This window comes from Mus caroli, unplaced genomic scaffold (genome assembly GCF_978045245.1).
Source record: "Mus caroli unplaced genomic scaffold, Mus_caroli_1 scaffold_13, whole genome shotgun sequence".
Classification (NCBI taxonomy): Eukaryota; Metazoa; Chordata; class Mammalia; order Rodentia; family Muridae; genus Mus; species Mus caroli.
The window spans coordinates 116697517-116715090 of NW_028227268.1; the positions used below are offsets into that span (position 1 = coordinate 116697517).

Here is a 17574-nt window from a genome sequence, read left to right on the forward strand (position 1 = left end):
TAATCCAATAAATCCTGTCTTTGACTGGACAGTCTAAGGTTACCCCATAACTACCGATGCTCACAGGGGTCTGTGAGTGAGAGACAGGTGGCAGAGACCTTGTAAGATGCCTGGCCTGAGCCATCCCAGCCAACAATGAACTCCTGAGAAAGAAGAATCTGGCCTTGCCCACTTTAAACGATGCTTGCTTCCCTTTAAGAAAGGAAAACAACAGGCCACTCATGGCCATGACAGGCAGAGCTTCCAGTGTTCCAGACCACCCCAAACTTGAATATAGACTATCTCAGCTATGGGAAACTCTCACCTCAGGACAAGCGACCTCGCACTGGCTGCCTATGCAGCCCCTTAGGAGCCCCTGAGTAAGTCCTATTTTCAGGTCCAGCTACACTCCACAGATACCCGTCATTCACCATGAGGCACAGTTTGGTCTGTGACTATTACAATGATCAGTGCAAGAAGGATGCCAAGGATCTGAGTTTTCTTGGAAGCCAATGTGTTTGACTAAGCTAAAAAAAATCAAGATTTTAAAAATGGTTTCTTCCAATGCTGGTCTCTAGAATCAGGACTCTAACTTCTGCCATCTGCCCCTGGCATAGCTGGCCACACTTAGAGGCCTCTCGTCATCCTGTTCTGTACCTTCCAGCTCTCAACCTACTTCTAGCAGCACAATGGGGAAAACTACCCATACTGGAGGCTCGACAAAGTCCTTGCTCCTACAGTAAGCCCCTAGGACCAAAGCATATCTTATCCCCAGATCTCTCAGGAGCCAGAGTCCCCTCCTCAGCCTGATCCCCAAGCCTTGACCATCCTCAATGTTATACTGTCTCAGTTTGTAGCAACAGAGTGTGGACTAGAGACACCGTGCCTTGATGCTCCAATAGCAGAATACAGAATACTTTCAGAGACCTCCACTCAAGGGTACATACAAGGGCACAGTGAAACCACTGAAGTGGACCACTCCATGTGTAGAAAGAAAGGTTACTGGTTATCAAACTGCCAAGGCTATCTCTGGTGGGAGGTGGGAGCAGAGAGAAGCAAAATGGTGGGAAAGTAGATCTTATTTATGACAGTCAGCAAGATGGAGTCTTTCAGTGTCAGGCTGTGAGAAGCTGCAGGACCCTGCTCCGGGGGTGGGGGAAGCACAGTCGGAGGTGCCAGGGGAACTGCTGGGGTTCAGCTCATGGGTCCCTGGGCTGCATAGAGACCAAGGACAAGAGATTCTCAGGCTCTTGGACACCTCAGACACTGCTGGATGCCACAGAAGAGGTGACAATGAAGTGGGGGCCCACAGGGCTGATCTAGCCTAGGGCCAAGGGAAAGGACAGGAGAAGAGCTCCAGCTGGTTCCCTAGGGGATGAGAGTCCTTGGCTTGTTCGGTGGGTGGCTTGACTTGGTGGAGACCATGGCTGAGAACACAGGGAGGTCTCCTGCAGGAGATTAGACACACGGCTATTTCGAGGAAGACCTGCTCCATTGGTTCAGCAGGGGGATCCCAATGAGAAGAGACAGTTCATGATTTTAAAGTGTTTATTGTCATGGGGGAGAGTTGTGATGAGTAAAACCGTACCCCACTTTCTCAGGGCGGGCCTGAGGTTAAATACCTTTTGTAGGGAGGAGTGTCTGGGAAGGGGAGCTAAGAGGGTAGCAGAGGCAGAGAAAGGCAGAGAGGGAGAGAGTAGAGAAAGAGAGGCCAGTCATGGCCACATGGGTGGGGGTGGGGGGAAATTCGGAGAGAGGGGGAGCAACAGGGCAAGAGAGAGAGAGTCAAAAGTAAGAGAAGGAGAAAGGGGGCAAACAGCCCCTTTTATAGTGGGCCAGGCCTACCTGGCTGTTGCCAGGTAACTAATGGGGAGGAGCCTACCTGGCTGTTGCCAGGTAACTGTGAGGATGGAATCCAAACAGAATATTAGGGGCTTGGGGAGTTGCCCTACATCACTGATGGACACAGAGTCATGGAGAGCTGAGGCCTCGTGTTAGGAGCCTGGTGTCTGGGGGCATGGCAAACGCCTTCCGGTCCTCGCAGGAACACCTGCTGTGTCTCTGGGGTTTAAGCTTAGCTCAACCAGAAAACAGGCTGCCTTTCACCATCCCACAGGGCCAGACTGAGGGAGATTCTGGTAAACCAAAACGCACCTTATGGATCCCTGGGGAATGCTGTACTTAGGCTTTTGTTGTCTAATCACAATCCTTCTGTTTACCTGGTGTTAGGTTTGCCACCAGCATTGACATCTGGGAGACGGACCCCTCTGGATCTAACAAGGTAAAGCCAGGATTCTTTTTTATTGAAAACTTTTTTTCATCCTCTCCAGTTCTTCCCAGTTCCTCTCCACCTCCCTATCCACCAACTTTATGTTCTCTTTCTCTCCCTCTCTTAAAAAAAGAGAAAGAAGGAAGCTTTGGGTAATGGTTACCTGGGGTTAAATGAGGAGGGGTTCTCCTCCAGTGGCACCCCTCCCCAGGTCTGGGCTCATCATGGATGCCCTGCTTGTACAGAGTGTGGTGTCTTCGGCCATGGACCCATTTCTGCACCTGACACCTCTTGGTGAAGCCCCAGGTCTTCTCCTCATTCCTGCTGGAGACACTTACAAGTGCCAAACCCCACACAGAGGTGCACTCACTTCTCAGTGGCTGCCCTCTTCCACACCTGTAGCCCTGGCTGGGCTTCAAGACCAAGGGTGTCATCAAAAGTGCGGTAGACAAAGAGTACATGGTGGAGGGACCTGTGGCTCCAGTCGCATATGTAGCAAAGGATGCCCTTGTTGGACATCAGTGGGAGGAGCGGCCCGAGGGCCTGAGGGTGTTTGGTGCCCCAGTATAGGGGAGTATCAGGGCAGGAAGATAAGAGTGAGGGTGGGGGGAGCACCCTCAAAGAGGCTAGGGAGGGGGGTTCCCGAAGGAGAGACCTGGAAAGGGGAAAACAATTGAAATGTAAATAAAGAAAGTATCCAATTTTTTTTTAAAGGAGGAAAAAAAAAGAAATGTTGTGAGACTGCTACCTAGTGAAGAGGCATGGGCGCTGGTTTGTCCACTGTAATACCAGCCCCAAGCACAAGCAGCAGCAAGCGCATCCCTTCCCTTCAAGCAGTGTCCGTGGGAAATGCATAGGAAAATCCGTGGGCCTCAGAGAGTTGTTGAACCTACTTTCCCCCATACCATAGCCCAGTTCCTTCAAATCTAATCAGACCAGAGCTGCGGATGGAGAAGGGTTGTTACTGTTCCTGTAGCTGTGTGTAAGAAGCAGGAATACAGAGCTAGCTTTATCTCTTGAGACAAGGTCTGGCTCCGGAACCCTGGTTGACCTGAGACTTGCAGAGAAACTCCTGCCTCTGTCTCTCTGGCATTTGTTATCAAATGTATCAGAATGCAAGTGCTTTAGGAGGCTGCGGAGCCAGAAGGCTCTAGTGGGAAGTACAACAATTGCAGTTTAAGAATAAACAAAGTTCTTATGTAGCAAACTACCAAAACCTTTACTCAAGGAAAACCTTATTTACATAGAAATGTCCTTGGGTACCGATTAAAAATGTTTGTCATGACTACTGAGAGAGAGAGAGAGAGAGAGAGAGAGAGAGGTAAAGAGAAACAAAGAAAGAAACAGAGAGAGAGAAAGCAAGAAACAAAAAACTCACAAAGACATAAAAGCAAAATAAAGCAAAAGAACAATAAAAAGACCAAAAAGAAAAAAGAAAAAGCCAAAACAAAACCAAGTGAAGCATAAACACTCGTTTTGCATCAGCTCGGTTTGTATTAGAAACACTCCTCACCATGGAGCCTGCCCTGTAGTGTGGTTGATCTAACCAGCAAGACTCTATGGATCCCAAAGATGCATAGAAAAAGACCACTGACCCAAACCATCATGGCCAAATTAATTAAAGCAATCATCTTTATTCATGTACTAACAGGCTGCCTCCCTCTAAGATGAGGCTCAAGGGGCCAGAATTGGACATGAGGAAGACAAGGTTTTTATCTCTTTATTTCCCTCCTGGTCTAGACGAAGTTAAGAACAGCGATGAGTCCACTATCGTCTGACTGCAAAGTAGTGAATTCAAGACTCAGGTAAGGGCATGGACACCTCAGCTTTTAGCAACATTGTTCAGGCTAAACAAATGATCTTACAGTGTCCGTTGATATGAAGGAGACTGGAAGGATGGCAGTGCAGCCCTCCTGAGCTGACTCTGTATCCATCTTCTCTACAGATGCTAAGGTGTCACTGGGAAAGCTACCTCAAACCTTGTCTTTCCAGACAAGTGCCAGACACTCCTCCCTCCATTCATTTGACTGAAATGAGATGGAGACCTAATAAGTGGAATAACCACAAAAAAAAAAACCCTCCAATATATAAATGTTTCGTTGACATTAAAAGGGCCACTTAGTAACCTTAACAGGGGAAGGAAATTTCATTTTACTGAATACTGATCATCTTTAAGTTAATGCAGAAATAAGGGAAATGTCTCATGCTAGCTGTCCGCTGTGGGGAATGTGTAGGTGTTCATGAATCTTAATGGTGGCACTGAAAATTACAGATGAATCTGATTTCGTCCACGCGGGACTCAGCCAGTGCATTTGAAGGACCCTGTGGTTTGCTTTCTCAGTCTGTCTGGAGGCACGGAAAGACTCCAAAGTCATTTGAAAGATTCAAGTGTCATTGGCACGTTATGAAAATGTCGGATTCTTCTCTCTCTCGCTGCTTCACACTTAGAACTCCATCCGCTTTCTCTGTCCCACAGAATGTGTGGCATGGTGGGAAATAGAGCTTTGAGGTCAACCTGAACTCACCAGAATGTTGGTTAGTTACCAGAACCATACAGAGGACACTGCCCCTGAGGGATCCATGGGTGCAGAAACTCACGACCATGTTAAGTCAAGATTATAACTTAAATATATGATAAAGTCATTGGCCCCGACTGAACGGTCTCCGTGAAGGGCTCTCAGAGAAGGCTTCTGCTCACATGAGGACAGCGCATCTGAGTGGAGAGATTGGCTTGTCTTCAAATCTTGTCTCTACTGGTCTGCTGGAGAGGCGCCCCACAGAGTGAGTAGGCTGACAGTGGGCAGCATTTCTCACTGAGGGATGGGAGTAAGCCTTCATTCAGTCATCCTTTGGGTTCCTAATGGGTCAGAGAGGATGTGGGTCAGGCCTGACCTCTAATACAAAGCAGCCTCCCTGTGGCATGCCGGCCAAGCTGCAAGCTGTGCTTGGTACTCATCTGTTCCTGTGCTGGGGTTAGCTCTGAGATGTCACTCCCTGCCCACCTGCTCCTGCTGCCACTTTCCCACAGCGACAAGCCAGGCAATATAGTGACAATAGGTAGAGCGACCCTTTACCATAGAAAATAGAGTTGCTCTGGATGAACCAGTAGCTCAGACTTGACATGTCATCAGTGGCACATCACTGATAAACACAGTGAAGGTGACAGTGAGTGGCCTTGGTGGTCATTGGTCTCCATAGACTTTCTGGCTGTATCCGTTGTACATTGCGTTCATGATCATTTTCTCTCATGTCATGAACTTCAAGCACACTCATTTCCTCTCAGTCTTTTAGCTCAGACCCCTTTTCTCCTCCCACTAATAACCTCTATTCTCCAAGCGTGTGTGTGTGTGAGTGTGTGTGTGTGAGAGTGTATGTGTGAGTGTGTGTGTGTGAGTGTGAGTGTGTGTGTGTGAGTGTGTGTGTGAGTGTGCGTGTGTGTGAGTGTGCGAGTGTGTGTGCGAGTGTGTGTGCGCGAGTGTGTGTGTGAGTGTGTGTGTGTGTGAGTGTGTGTGAGTGTGTGTGTGAGTGTGTGTGTGTGAGTGTGTAAGTATGTGTGTGTGAGTGTGTGTGTGAGTGTGTGTGTGTCTGTGAGTGTGTGTGTCTGTGAGTGTGTGTGTGTGTGTCTGTGTGTGTGTGAGTGTATGTGTGTGTGAGTGTGTGTGAGTGTGTGTGAGTGTGCGTGTGTGTGAGTGTGTGTGTGAGTGTGCGAGTGTGTGAGTGTGCGTGTGTGCGTGCGTGTGTGTGTGTGTGAGTGTGTGTGTGAGTGTGCGTGTGAGTGTGTGTGTGTGAGTGTGTGTGTGTGTGAGTGTGTGAGTGTGAGTGTGTGTGTGTGAGAGTGTGTGTGTGAGTGTGTGTGTGTGAGTGTGTGTGTGTGTGTGTGAGTGTGTGTGTGAGTGTGTGTGTGAGTGTGCGTGTGTGAGTGTGCGAGTGTGTGTGTGCGAGTGTGTGTGCGCGAGTGTGTGTGTGAGTGTGTGTGAGTGTGAGTGTGTGTGAGTGTGTGTGTGAGTGTGTGTGTGTGAGTGTGAGTGTGTGTGTGTGTGTGAGTGTGTGTGTTGAGTGTGTGTGTGTGAGTGTGTGTGAGTGTGTGTGTGAGTGTGTGTGCATGTGAGTGTGTGTGTGTGAGTGTGTGTGTGTGAGTGTGTGTGTGTGAGTGTGTGTGTATGAGTGTGTGTGAGTGTGTGTGTGTGTGAGTGTGAGTGTGTGTGTGAGAGTGTGTGTGTGAGTGTGTGTGTGTGAGTGTGTGTGTGTGTGAGTGTGTGTGTGTGAGTGTGTGTGTGTGTGTGTGTGTGAGAGAGAGAGAGAGAGAGCATGTATGTATTCATGTGTCGTATGTGAAGGTATAAAGGTCAGAAATTTGTTTCAGGTGCCCTAGGGCTGTGATCCTTACAGCATTCGTGTTCTGGTAACCAAACTGAATCTTTTGGAAATACAGAAATAGCTCTTAACTGCTGAGCCATCTCTCCACCCCAAGCACCACTAATGTTAATTTTGATAATATACCTTGGTTATGTATAAAATACCATCTGTGAAGAAAAGATGAATAGAATGCCCTATGCTGATTTTGGAACGTCTTATAAGTATGCCATTATATTTTTTATTGATAACACTGATTGCTAACTATAGCCATATTCTGTCCATTAGATTTCCAGAGCTGTGTCACTAAAATCTTACAACCTTCTGCTGAGCCTTTCTCCTCTTAGCCTCCCTTTGGTAGGCTTAGTGCCTTTGGTACTGCCCATTCTGTTCTGCTGTTACGAGCTCAATTTATTTAGCTTCCACACACGACTGCCATAATGCAGCATGTCTCTCCCTGTGTATAGTTTATTTCACTTAGCATAAAATCCCCCCCAGGTTGATTCAGATTGTCACATACAACAAGATCTCCCTCTTTTTCAAGTCTAAGCCAGACTTGGTGGCTCCCATTTGTAATCCCAGCACTCAAAAGGCTGAGGAAGGATGCATTTACTGAACCTGTTTATGTTGTTGGACACCTAGGCTGGGTCAGTAACTTGGTAATTGAGAGCAAGTCTTAGAAACCTTCCTAAAGTGGGTGCATACTGAGAAGTGAGTCCAAACCGGGTGCACAGCTATGTGCACAGTGCAGTACACACCTTTGCTATGGTAACGGATGTGGTTGGTTCTGATTGAGCATCTCATGATCTGCAGCACTACCACCATCGCAGAAAGACCGTAAGGCTTCCCACCCTCACTGGCCCTGGAACACATCGAGCTGAATTAACTCTAACTTTGCTTTTCTAGTTTTTGAGATATAAGCCCTTGAACAAGATCTAGAATCAAAAATCAAAGGTTTGACTTCAGCATCTCCCCTCTTCCTAGATCTAACCTTCAACATGAAAGTCAGAACTTTGCAGTGGGTATAAGATCTTCCCCAGACATGGGCTGGGGGTGGGGGACACTATGCCAGGACCCATGGAAAGTTTTCCAGTTTGGTTTTTTTTTTAATCCAAAGTGGAAGTCTGTGTTCCTTTCCAAGAAGGATCCTCACAAGATGAACTGGACTGTCCTCAGGGGTTATGGGGAGGAAAAGTCAGGAGAAATTAAAAAGCAAAGAACCCAACACTGTTAAACCCCAAGGGCCATTGCTGGTGCATCTCTTGCTGATGTAATGGCATAGAGGAATCAGAAACCAGAAATTAGAACAGCATAATGGGGAGCCAGCTTTCAGGGCTGCTAAGAACCAAAACAGCCTGAGACCACACAGTGTCAGCTCCTGAGGCCTCCACAAAGACAGCGTGTAAGCAAACGAAGCCTGTGACGGTTTCTGCCACCTGACTTGGTGGCAAAATGCTAAATTAATCAATCAGATTTTAGATAACGATCAATCTGCAATTCTAAAACAACAACAATAATAATAATAAATAAAGTCAAGGGTTTGCAATGTTCAGCCTTTCCGGTGAGTACCCGAGGAGAGAAGGAGGGAGGGAGGAGACCGTGGAGCTGAGAGCTGCTGCTGAGTGCAGCTGTAGGATGCCCAGCTTTCACCAGAGTGAAATTTGAGGGCACGGTGTGAGCAGGCAGGGCTGAGTCAGGCTCTAGTGAGAAAGGGCACAGGCCAGGGCAGGCAAAGACAAGGGATCTCTGGGGAGGTTACTGCTCTGGGCAGAAGGCAAGCCTTAGGAGGACAGCACACACGTGTGCACACCTCACACACTCACACACACCTTATGCTCACACACATACTCATCCAGTCACATGTGGGCTTGAGCACACATACAGTACACAGTGCATGCCCGTGCAATATACCCTCTCATCTTCACAGGACCACACCCACACATGAGCATTAGCACACAGCACTCTCACAACACACCCGAGCCCTGCCCTTCCATGCAAAGAGCCTCTGGGCAGAGGAGAAGAGATACCTGCCTGGACTGTGTCAGCGCAGACTCAGAAGACATAGTCAGAGAGGTCAGCTCATCCCTACACCTGAGGTGGGTTTACTGCGGTGCCTAGTGGGAAGGGCAGTGTCCAGAGCCACTCCTGTGCCCTCCCTGCTGACCAGGCAGTGATGATCAACCATAGCCCCCAAGGCCTCCACTGCTGGCCTATCCCCAGTTCAGTTCCCATTTAACCTTTTATCCAGAGAATCATGCCTCCTCAGATACCTTGCCTACGCTACCCTCCCCACCCCACCCCCATCATCCCCCTGCCACAGTGCCCTGTAGATTCTCTCTCGCATGGCCTCACTGTCCCTGGGAAGAAAGGACACATCCCTAACACTCTAGGACCACTCATCCATGTACCCACCCACCCCTTCTCTGTTGCATCTGCTGCTGGCAAGCTTTGAAGATTGCCACAACAGGACAGAGGCAGGCAGGGAGTGTGAATGCCAAGTGGGACCCCAAGCAGTGGGCCAGGGCCAAGCCCGACCATTGATGAGTCTGCTCTCGAGCACAAGAGGCTGGAGAGCTGCAAGCTTAGCAGGCAAGGGGAGCAAGCAGGGGAAAGCAGGCACTTAGGACACAAAGCATCCCAGAAGCCCAGACGACTCGGAGTGCTCGGTGACCTTGAAAGGTCAGATGGGTCTCTCCTCTCACCCAGAACCCTAATCTTGACCAGATCCAGAGAAACAGGGAACCATGCTCTAGAAGGAAGGGATCCTTTGGAGGACACCAGCTAACCCTGGAAGCTGCAGGGAGCTACAGAGAAGAGTAGGCAGAGCCCTTCAGTCGGACCAGAGAGAGTAAGTTCAGCTAGACAGCTTTGGGGTGGGGGGCAGAAGCTCTCCCAACTCCTATGGCCCAGGCTCCACTACACTTGGCTGATGGGGAAGTGGGGCTCAAAGAAGTTACACAGAAGAGAGGCCCCAGGCTCTCCCTTGCAAGGCAGCAGTCGCCCTGGCTTTCCTCTCAGCCCCTCAGGCAGGCATACACGCCAGCCCTGGAGGGACAAAGGCTAAACTTGATGCAAGAGCTCATCTATGGTGGTTTGAACATGGTTGGCCTATAAGAAGTGACACTATTAGGAGGTGTGGCCTTGTTGGAGGAAGTGTGTCGCTGTAAGGGTGGGTTTTGAGGTCTCCTCCTATGCTCAAGCCCCCTCTGCTCAGCGCAGAAGAGAGCCTCTTCCTAGCTGCCTGTGGAAGCCAGGCTCCTCCTGCTGCCTGTAGATCAAGATGTAGAACTCTGGGCTACTTCTCCAGTACCATGTCTACCTAGACATTGGCAGGCTTCCCACCATGATGATAATAGACTGAATCTCTGAAACTAAGCCAGCCCCAATTACATGTTTTCATTTCTAAGAGTTGTCTTGGTCATGGTGTCTCTTCACAGCAATGAAACACCTAACTAAGAAACCATCAGAGAGAAAAACAGGCCAGCGTGTTGTAGAGCCCTTCGTGGCCCATGCAGTCAGAGAGCTGCTGGAACCTCCCTTCCAAGACAGGAGACAAAGAGCAGTAGGTCTGGACCATCAGCCAGAGCTGAGATGCCCATCCTGGGTTCCCAGAGAGCCTGTGTTGTGGTGAATCTTGATAGTAACCTTAATGGGAATTGGGGTCATCTAAAGGGCACCTTGCTGTGTCTGGGAGGGTATTTCTACCGGGGTTTAATTGAAGAGGAAGACCAATACTGAATTGGGTAGCACCATGCCAGAGGCTGGGAAAGGAAAGCATGCAGGTCACCATTGTTTCTCTGCCTCCCTTTCCTCATTGCAGACAATAAGATCAGCCACTGCCAGCTCCTGACAAGAGTGTCCCTGTCACCTTGTGCACCTGACTCCAGTGCTCCTATATTCAGTGCTCCTGGCATCAGTGCTCCTAAAACCAGAGCTTCTGCTATCTCCTGCTCCTGCCACCAAGTTCCTGGCACCTCCTGCTCTTAACATCAGGGCTCATACCACAGTGCTCCTGCCACCAGTATTCCTGCCACCAAGTTCCTAGCTCCAGCCAAAGTGCTCCTGACACCACTGCTCCTAACACCAGTGCTCCTGACACCAAGCTCCTAAAACCAGTGCTCCTGCCACAGTGCTCAGGTTACAAGGCTCCGGACAACAGTGAGCCTGAAACACAGTGCTCCTCCTACACCTGCTCCCACCACAGTGCTCCTGCCACAGTGCCCCTGACACCAATGCTCCTGACACCAATGCTCCACCCACAGTGCTCCACCCACAGTGCTCCTGCTATGACCTGCTCCTGCCACAGTGCTCCTGCTCCCTCCCTCCTCCTGCAGCAATGCTCCTGCACCAGTGCTCCTGTAACCTCCTGCTCCTGCCACCATATGATCCTGACAACAGGGATCCTTCCACCATGTGATCCTGACTCCAATGCTTCTCCCAGAGTCGTCCTGTCACCAATGCTCCTGCCACCAGTGTTCTTCCTTCCATGTGTTCCTGACACAGTGCTCCTTACACCAGTGTTCCTGACTCCAGTGCTCCCGACAAGTGCTCCTTCTACCTCTTGCTCCTGCGACCAGTGCTCCTGAGACCTGTGTTCCTTCCACCATGTGCTCCTGACAACCTGTGCTCCTGGCACCAGTCCTCCTGCCACCATGTGCTCTTGCCACCAGTGATCCTGACTCCAATGCTCCTGATTCCAATGTTCTACCTACAGTGCTCCTGCCACAGTACACCTGCCACCAATATTCCTGCCACAGTGCTCCTACCACCTGTGCTCCTGCCACCAGTGCTCTTTCCACCATGTCATGATACCAGTTCTCTTTCCACCATGTACTCCTCACAGCAATGCTCCTCCTTCCATGTCCTCCGGACACAGTGCTCCTTCTACCTCCCGCTCCTGCCACCCATGGCCCTGACACCAGTGCTCCTTCCAAAACGTGCTCCTAACACCTTGTGCTCCTGCCACCAGTGCTCCTGACTCCAATGCTCTACCCACAGTGCTCCTGCCACCTGTGCTCCTCCTGCCTTGTGCTCCTGACAATAGTGATCCTTCCACCATGTGTTCCTGACACCACTGCTCCTGCTACTGTGAGACCCCGACTTAGAGCGTTTCTCCCTGGAAGGTAAAGCCCCTGGACGTTCCCCAAGCTTGTTTTCCCTGATCTTTAAAAATACAGCCAGAAAGAAGCTCTTTGTTCTCTATAGCCAGCAAAAGGCCTTTTTGTTTCTGTGCCTTACAGCCAGAGATGCGATAATTGTAGGAAGACCTACAAGGACACAGAGATAGAGAGGAGCTGCAGCTCACTCCCCCACCCCTCCCCAGAAAGGAGCTATAGCCAACTCTCCTCCCAACTCCTCCCAACTCTCCTCCCAACTCCTCCCAATTCCTCAGCTAGCTGTTAAAAGCCCCCTACTGTTACCGCTTGGGGTCAAACTCCCCTGCCCTGCACAGCAGAAGGAGTTTGTCATCAGCTATCTGATAATAAAACCTCTTTCAGTTTGCATCAGGTGTGGTTTTCTCTTTGGGGTACTGACCAGCTAGCTCATCCTGGGACTTGAGCAGAGGCCCAGCTTGGGGGGTGGGGAGGTCTTACACTACCTCCTACTCCTGCCACCCATGCTCCTTTGTAGCCTCCCCCAGCCTTGAGTAGGCTGCCTCAGACCTTGCTGCCACTACTAATGAGACCACCTGGGGTGGAGCCTTCCCACCTAAATGGTTCTATTGTTCTGTCACCCCTGCTGTTCTTCTCCAAGACACTGCTACCTTCTGAGAGACTGAGAGATTCCTGAGAGATTCCAGAGACAGCAGGCAACCCAGTGAATGACACCTTCTTTTGTTTGTTTGTTTGTTTGTTCGTTTGTTTGTTTTTCGAGACAGGGTTTCTCTGTATAGCTCTGGCTGTCCTGGAACTCACTCTGTAGACCAGACTGACCTCGAACTCAGAAATCTGCCTGCCTCTGCCACCCGAGTGCTGGGATTAAAGGCATGCGCCACCACGCCCGGCAATTGACACCTTCTTACCAAACCAGTGCTGTCAGACAGATTGCTTACAGGCTGGCAATGGGCATCAAAAGTGGATCTGTGGGAGATGGGCTTTCCCCCTATATAAGCACAGATTTTTAGTAAACTTTGGGCTGTGATCAGCATTTGTCTTGGCCTCGTCCTTTTCTCACCGTTTATTCTCTTTTAGCCCCAGCCTGCCTTTCAGGAGGACCCAGTTCCTGTGGCCACGGGCAGCCACAGCTCCTGACACCAGTGTTCCTTCTACCATGTGCTCCTGACAACAGTGCCCTTTCCATCATGTGATCATAACACCAGTGCTCCTGACCTCAGGGCTCCTGACTCCAATTCTCCTCTGACACCAGTGCTCCACCCACAGTGCTCCTGCACCAGTGCTCCTGTAACCTCCTGCTCCTGCCAGCATATGATTCTGACAACAGGGCTCCTTCCACCTTGTGACCCTGACTCCAATGCTCCAACCACAGTGCTGCTGACACCACGTGCTCGTGACACCACGTGATCCTTCCACGTGTTCCTGCCACCGTCCTCCTTACCCCAGTGCTCCTGACTTCAGTGCTCCTGACAACTGTGCTCCTGACACCAGTGCTCCTGACACCAGTGCTCCTGACACATTGATCCTTCCACAGTGCACCTTGCCACCACTGTCCCTGCCACAGTGCTCCTGCCACCCATGCTCCTCCTGCCATGTGCTCCTGACAACAGTGATTCTTCCACCATGTGTTCCTGACACCACTGCTCCTGACCCCAGTGCTCCCTACCACAGCTCTTCTGTCTCCTGCCACAGTGCTCCTGCCACCCTGTGCTCCTGACACCAGTCCTCCTCCTTACTTGTGTTCCTGACACAGTGCTCCTGACACAGTGCTCCTGACTTCAGTGCTCCTGCTACCTCCTACTCCTACCACCAGACATCAATGCTCCTTACACCAGTGCTACTGAAACCAGTGACCCAAACACCAAGGGTCTAGACTTTAGTCCTTCTGACTCCAGTGCTCCTGACTCCGGTGCTCCTGACACCAGTGCTCCTGACTCCAGTGCTCCTGGCCCCAGTGCTCCTGACTTTAGTCTTCCTGACAACAGTGCTCCTGCCACAGTGCTCCTGCTAACTTCTCCTCCTTGCACAGTGCTCCTCCCAACAGTACTCCTGCCAGTGCTCCCCCTATCACCTGCTTCTAACACCAGTGCTCCTGACACCACCACTTTCCCTCTTCAGACTCTGAACAAAATAAACCTGTCTTTCTTTAAGCTGTCACAGCAAACAGAAAAGTAACTAACTAACCTGGGCAGCTGCCTCTCCTGGCTTCCAGGGACATAGGCTGTCATGCAGTGGGCAAGCTCCACGCCAGTGTCCCAGTGTCCTTCCCAGCCCTCTGCACATCCAGGACTCCCAGCCACTGTGGAAGGAACTCCTTACAGCAAGGCCCGGAATCCCCCCTGAGCAGCTCACAGGCTGACTAGGAAACACTCACACCAACCCTCCAGGTGGGGCAACAGCAGAATCATCCAAGGAAATGGGCTTGCTGGGGCAACATGAGCAGAGTCCATTCTCACAAGAACTTTTTGCTATCTGGGTATTTTGTCTTCCAATATTCAGGGCCAGCAGGACACCAGCTCCCAGCCAGTGTTTGAGGCTCTGCTACAGCACTGAGGAAATCCATTGTGGTACTAATTAATGAGCACCTGCCAGGAGATGGGCTCTTTGCTAGATACTGGAACAGGAAGCAGGCCCTTCCAGGGATGCTGGGGCAGGAGGCAGGACCTGTGCTGGATGCTGAGATTATATTTAGAAAAAAAAAAAGTCTCTACACTCCCAGAAATTACTTTCCAATGTACATTAAAATATCAATATTGGGGCTGGAGAGATGGCTCAGCAGGTAAGAGCATTCATTGGCTGTTCTTCCAGAGCCCCCAGGTTCAATTCCCAGCACCCACATGGCAGCTCACAACTGTAACTCCATCTCCACAGGATCCGATACCTTCACGCAGATAAATATGCAAGCAAAACACTAATGCATATAAGATAAAAATAAATCATATTGCCTCTCGCTCCCTTGCTCCCCCTCTCTCCACACTCCCTCACCTCCACCACATGGCCATGGCCAGCCTCTACTCCCTACTTTCTTCCTTTCCATAATAAATGCCTTAAAACCAATATTTCTCGATATCGTGAAATGTTCTAATGAAAAACTGGACAGAATTAGCAGAGTCTCACAATGGGATGGATGTTGTGACAAGAAAAACATGGGAAAGGCCCCTCCCACGCGTACCATCAGAACAGTAACCCAGGTTTGTTCTACAGTAAGAGGAAGTGGCAAAGGCGTGGAGTGTTCAAACACCAGGGGCAGGCCTGTGCGGCTGGAATACAGGCGCTAGCTAGCAGGGCATCCATCCATTCAGAGTGAGTTGGGCGGCCACTGAAAGGCAACCTGGCAAAACAGGAAAGCTCAGAAGAGGGGCGAGCAGCCTGAACCAGGGAGGTGTCCGCGGAGGTGCCTGACTGCGGTTGGATTCTGGGAATGTTTTTGAAGATAGAGCCAAACACCTTCAATGAAAAGAGTGGTGCTGAGAGAAAGCAAAACGGCAAGCAGGGCTCCAAGAGTTCTGTCTGGGGAAACCTAAACACACGCCCTGCCCAGTGGAGCTGGGTGAAGGAGGTCCTGAGTGTAGGGCCACGGGAGGGCGCGTGGGTTTAGGACCGAGCTTTCCTTAAGGGAAGGAGGAGGATACATGACTGGCAAGACTCAGGCTTGGAGGGCTGGCGCTCTCTGTGTAGAAATGCCAGCTTGTAGTGTCCCGACCAGAACTTAGGGAACGCATGGAAAAGACAACGTGAGGGTTTGGGAGGCAAGTGGTAGCGTTACTGCCAACCCAAGTCACACCACCTTCCTTAGGAAATGTTCGTTTCCTTCAGAGTGACAAAAAAGGCTGTCACGGGGGCTGGTGAGATGGCTCAGTGGGTAAGAGCACCCGACTGCTCTTCCGAAGGTCCGAAGTTCAAATCCCAGCAACCACATGGTGGCTCACAACCATCCGTAACGAGATCTGACTCCCCCTTCTGGAGTGTCTGAAGACAGCTACAGTGTACTTACATATAAATAAATAAATAAATCTTTAAAAAAAAAAAAAAAAAGGCTGTCACGGTGTCCCATACCCTGGGAATTTTACCAAGGACTGACACTCTCTCTCTCTCTCTCTCTCTCTCTCTCTCTCTCTCTCTCTCTCTCTCTCTCTCTCTCCTCTCTCTCATTTTTCAAGACAGGGCCTCTCTGTGTACCATTGGCCCTTCTGGAACTCACTCTGTAGACCAGGCTGGCCTCGACCTCAGAGATCAGCCACACTCTGCCTCCCAAGTGCTGGGATTAAAGGCTTGTATCACCACTCTGTCTTCTTACCAGAAACTGTCCTGTCACCTTTCCTACCCAGTCCAGGGCATGTGACCTGCTCACATACGAGTTCAACAGAAATGTCAGCTGCCTGCTCACCAGGGATTCTAAGGAACTAACTGAGACTCTCAAGAGAGTCCATGACATGGGATGAGTGCCAGTCAGCCCTTGCTCCGATAGGTCCAGACCCAGAAGGAGGGCATGTCTCTGGGCTAGGAGCAGCTGGCTGCTGGGTTTGCAGAAGAAATGCCATGTGCTGGAGGTGGGCCTAATGACCAATGACCCACGTCAGTTCATGAGGCATCCACAGCCCTCCCAGGTCACAGCTCACTCAGCTGGGGACTGAGCGTGCCCCCCCCCACGTGGGTTCCATGCAAGGGGTGTTTGTAGAAGCACATGCATCCTGGTGACTTTGCAGATCCATGCCACAACTCAGAAATCACTTCCTTTTCAACGGTGAGTGGAAATTATCACCTTCCAGGCTGGCGCTTAGCTGCCAGCCAGTCAGGGGACATGTCTATTAAGAAATACAATCTACCTCCCTCAGGAGTGATACAGCTCTTCATTTAAAAGATTTTCCTGGTTTTATTGATTAACAGGGCCTAGAGGGTACTTACACACAAACCCTAGGGAAGGAAGGTGAGGAGGGGCGTCCTAAAGCTCCAGGTTCAAATATGCCACTCTTTCAAAGCTTGTGAGTGCTGCCAGCAGGGTCAACTCCATCTCAGATGGGAACAAACAGAACGGGACCCACCTCCAGCCAACCACAAATTTAAAGGCTGTTGCTAAGCTACCAAATAAGAAGTCAGGAGATGCAATTTCATGCAGTCTTGAATTAAAAGAAAAGCTTGAAGATCTTAGACATGATTCAAAGGATGTTACTAAGATTCCTAAAACACAAATGATTGTACAAAGATTACAAAAACTAATCAGTTCAGTATTTATACATCACGACTCATCCGTTAACTTATTTGATTTTTTTGTTTGATCTTTTAAAAGTTGCCACCCCTTTAATGTAGCACAGTGTGCAGTATAATACACAAAGAATGTGTGTGTTTATCTTCTATTAATCTCATCCACTTCGAATGTCTCAAACTTCCTGTTCTATGTTCCCGTGGTCTATGAACCACTGTCTTTTTGAAGAGCTGTTTGGTGTTTAGGGTTATGAGAGTCACATGCTGAGCTAGGGTGATTTATACCTACCTAAGGGCTTTGTTTGGTTTTCATCGCTTCTTGTAGATATCATGTTGCTGCCGATGGGAGAGGCCCAGAGCCACTTCTCTAACATCTGTGGTGTCAGCAGCAAGGATGTGGCTCAAGGTCAACTTAAATGTAATTCCCAAGACCCTTAATTGGATTTAAGTCCCTGATTTATTCCTGAAGGGTCTTTGATTGTCTGTGAACTTTTTCAAAGAATCCACAGAAATAGGACAGAAGACATTCCAGAGGCCCGGACTGTCGTAGACATGCTTGCCCACACAAAGCAGATACTTTCTTTTGTGGTTCCCATTGGGAGGCCATTTGTGTGCATGAGTCTTCTTGTGACAGCTTCTATGTTGCTGTAACAAACC

At 49.9% G+C, this 17574-nt stretch overlaps 1 long non-coding RNA gene and 1 pseudogene across 4 annotated transcripts; both read left to right on the top strand.

Annotated features, from left to right (window-relative positions):
- The first annotated feature begins 1921 nt into the window (after positions 1-1921).
- LOC110306266 (uncharacterized) lies at positions 1922-14723 on the top strand. 4 transcript variants are annotated; one of them, XR_015044809.1, is made up of 8 exons: positions 1922-2117; positions 2209-2260; positions 3989-4053; positions 4521-5029; positions 9326-9449; positions 10039-10167; positions 10422-11724; positions 12793-14723. It is a non-coding gene; the product is annotated as an uncharacterized LOC110306266 (long non-coding RNA). The 4 variants fall into 4 exon arrangements; XR_015044810.1 differs by lacking the exon at positions 12793-14723 and adding an exon at positions 11842-12084; XR_015044808.1 differs by lacking the exon at positions 12793-14723 and having other exon boundaries at positions 10422-12084.
- On the top strand, positions 2473-3158 carry LOC147001602 (large ribosomal subunit protein bL36m-like; annotated as a pseudogene).
- Positions 14724-17574: the final 2851 nt, after the last annotated feature.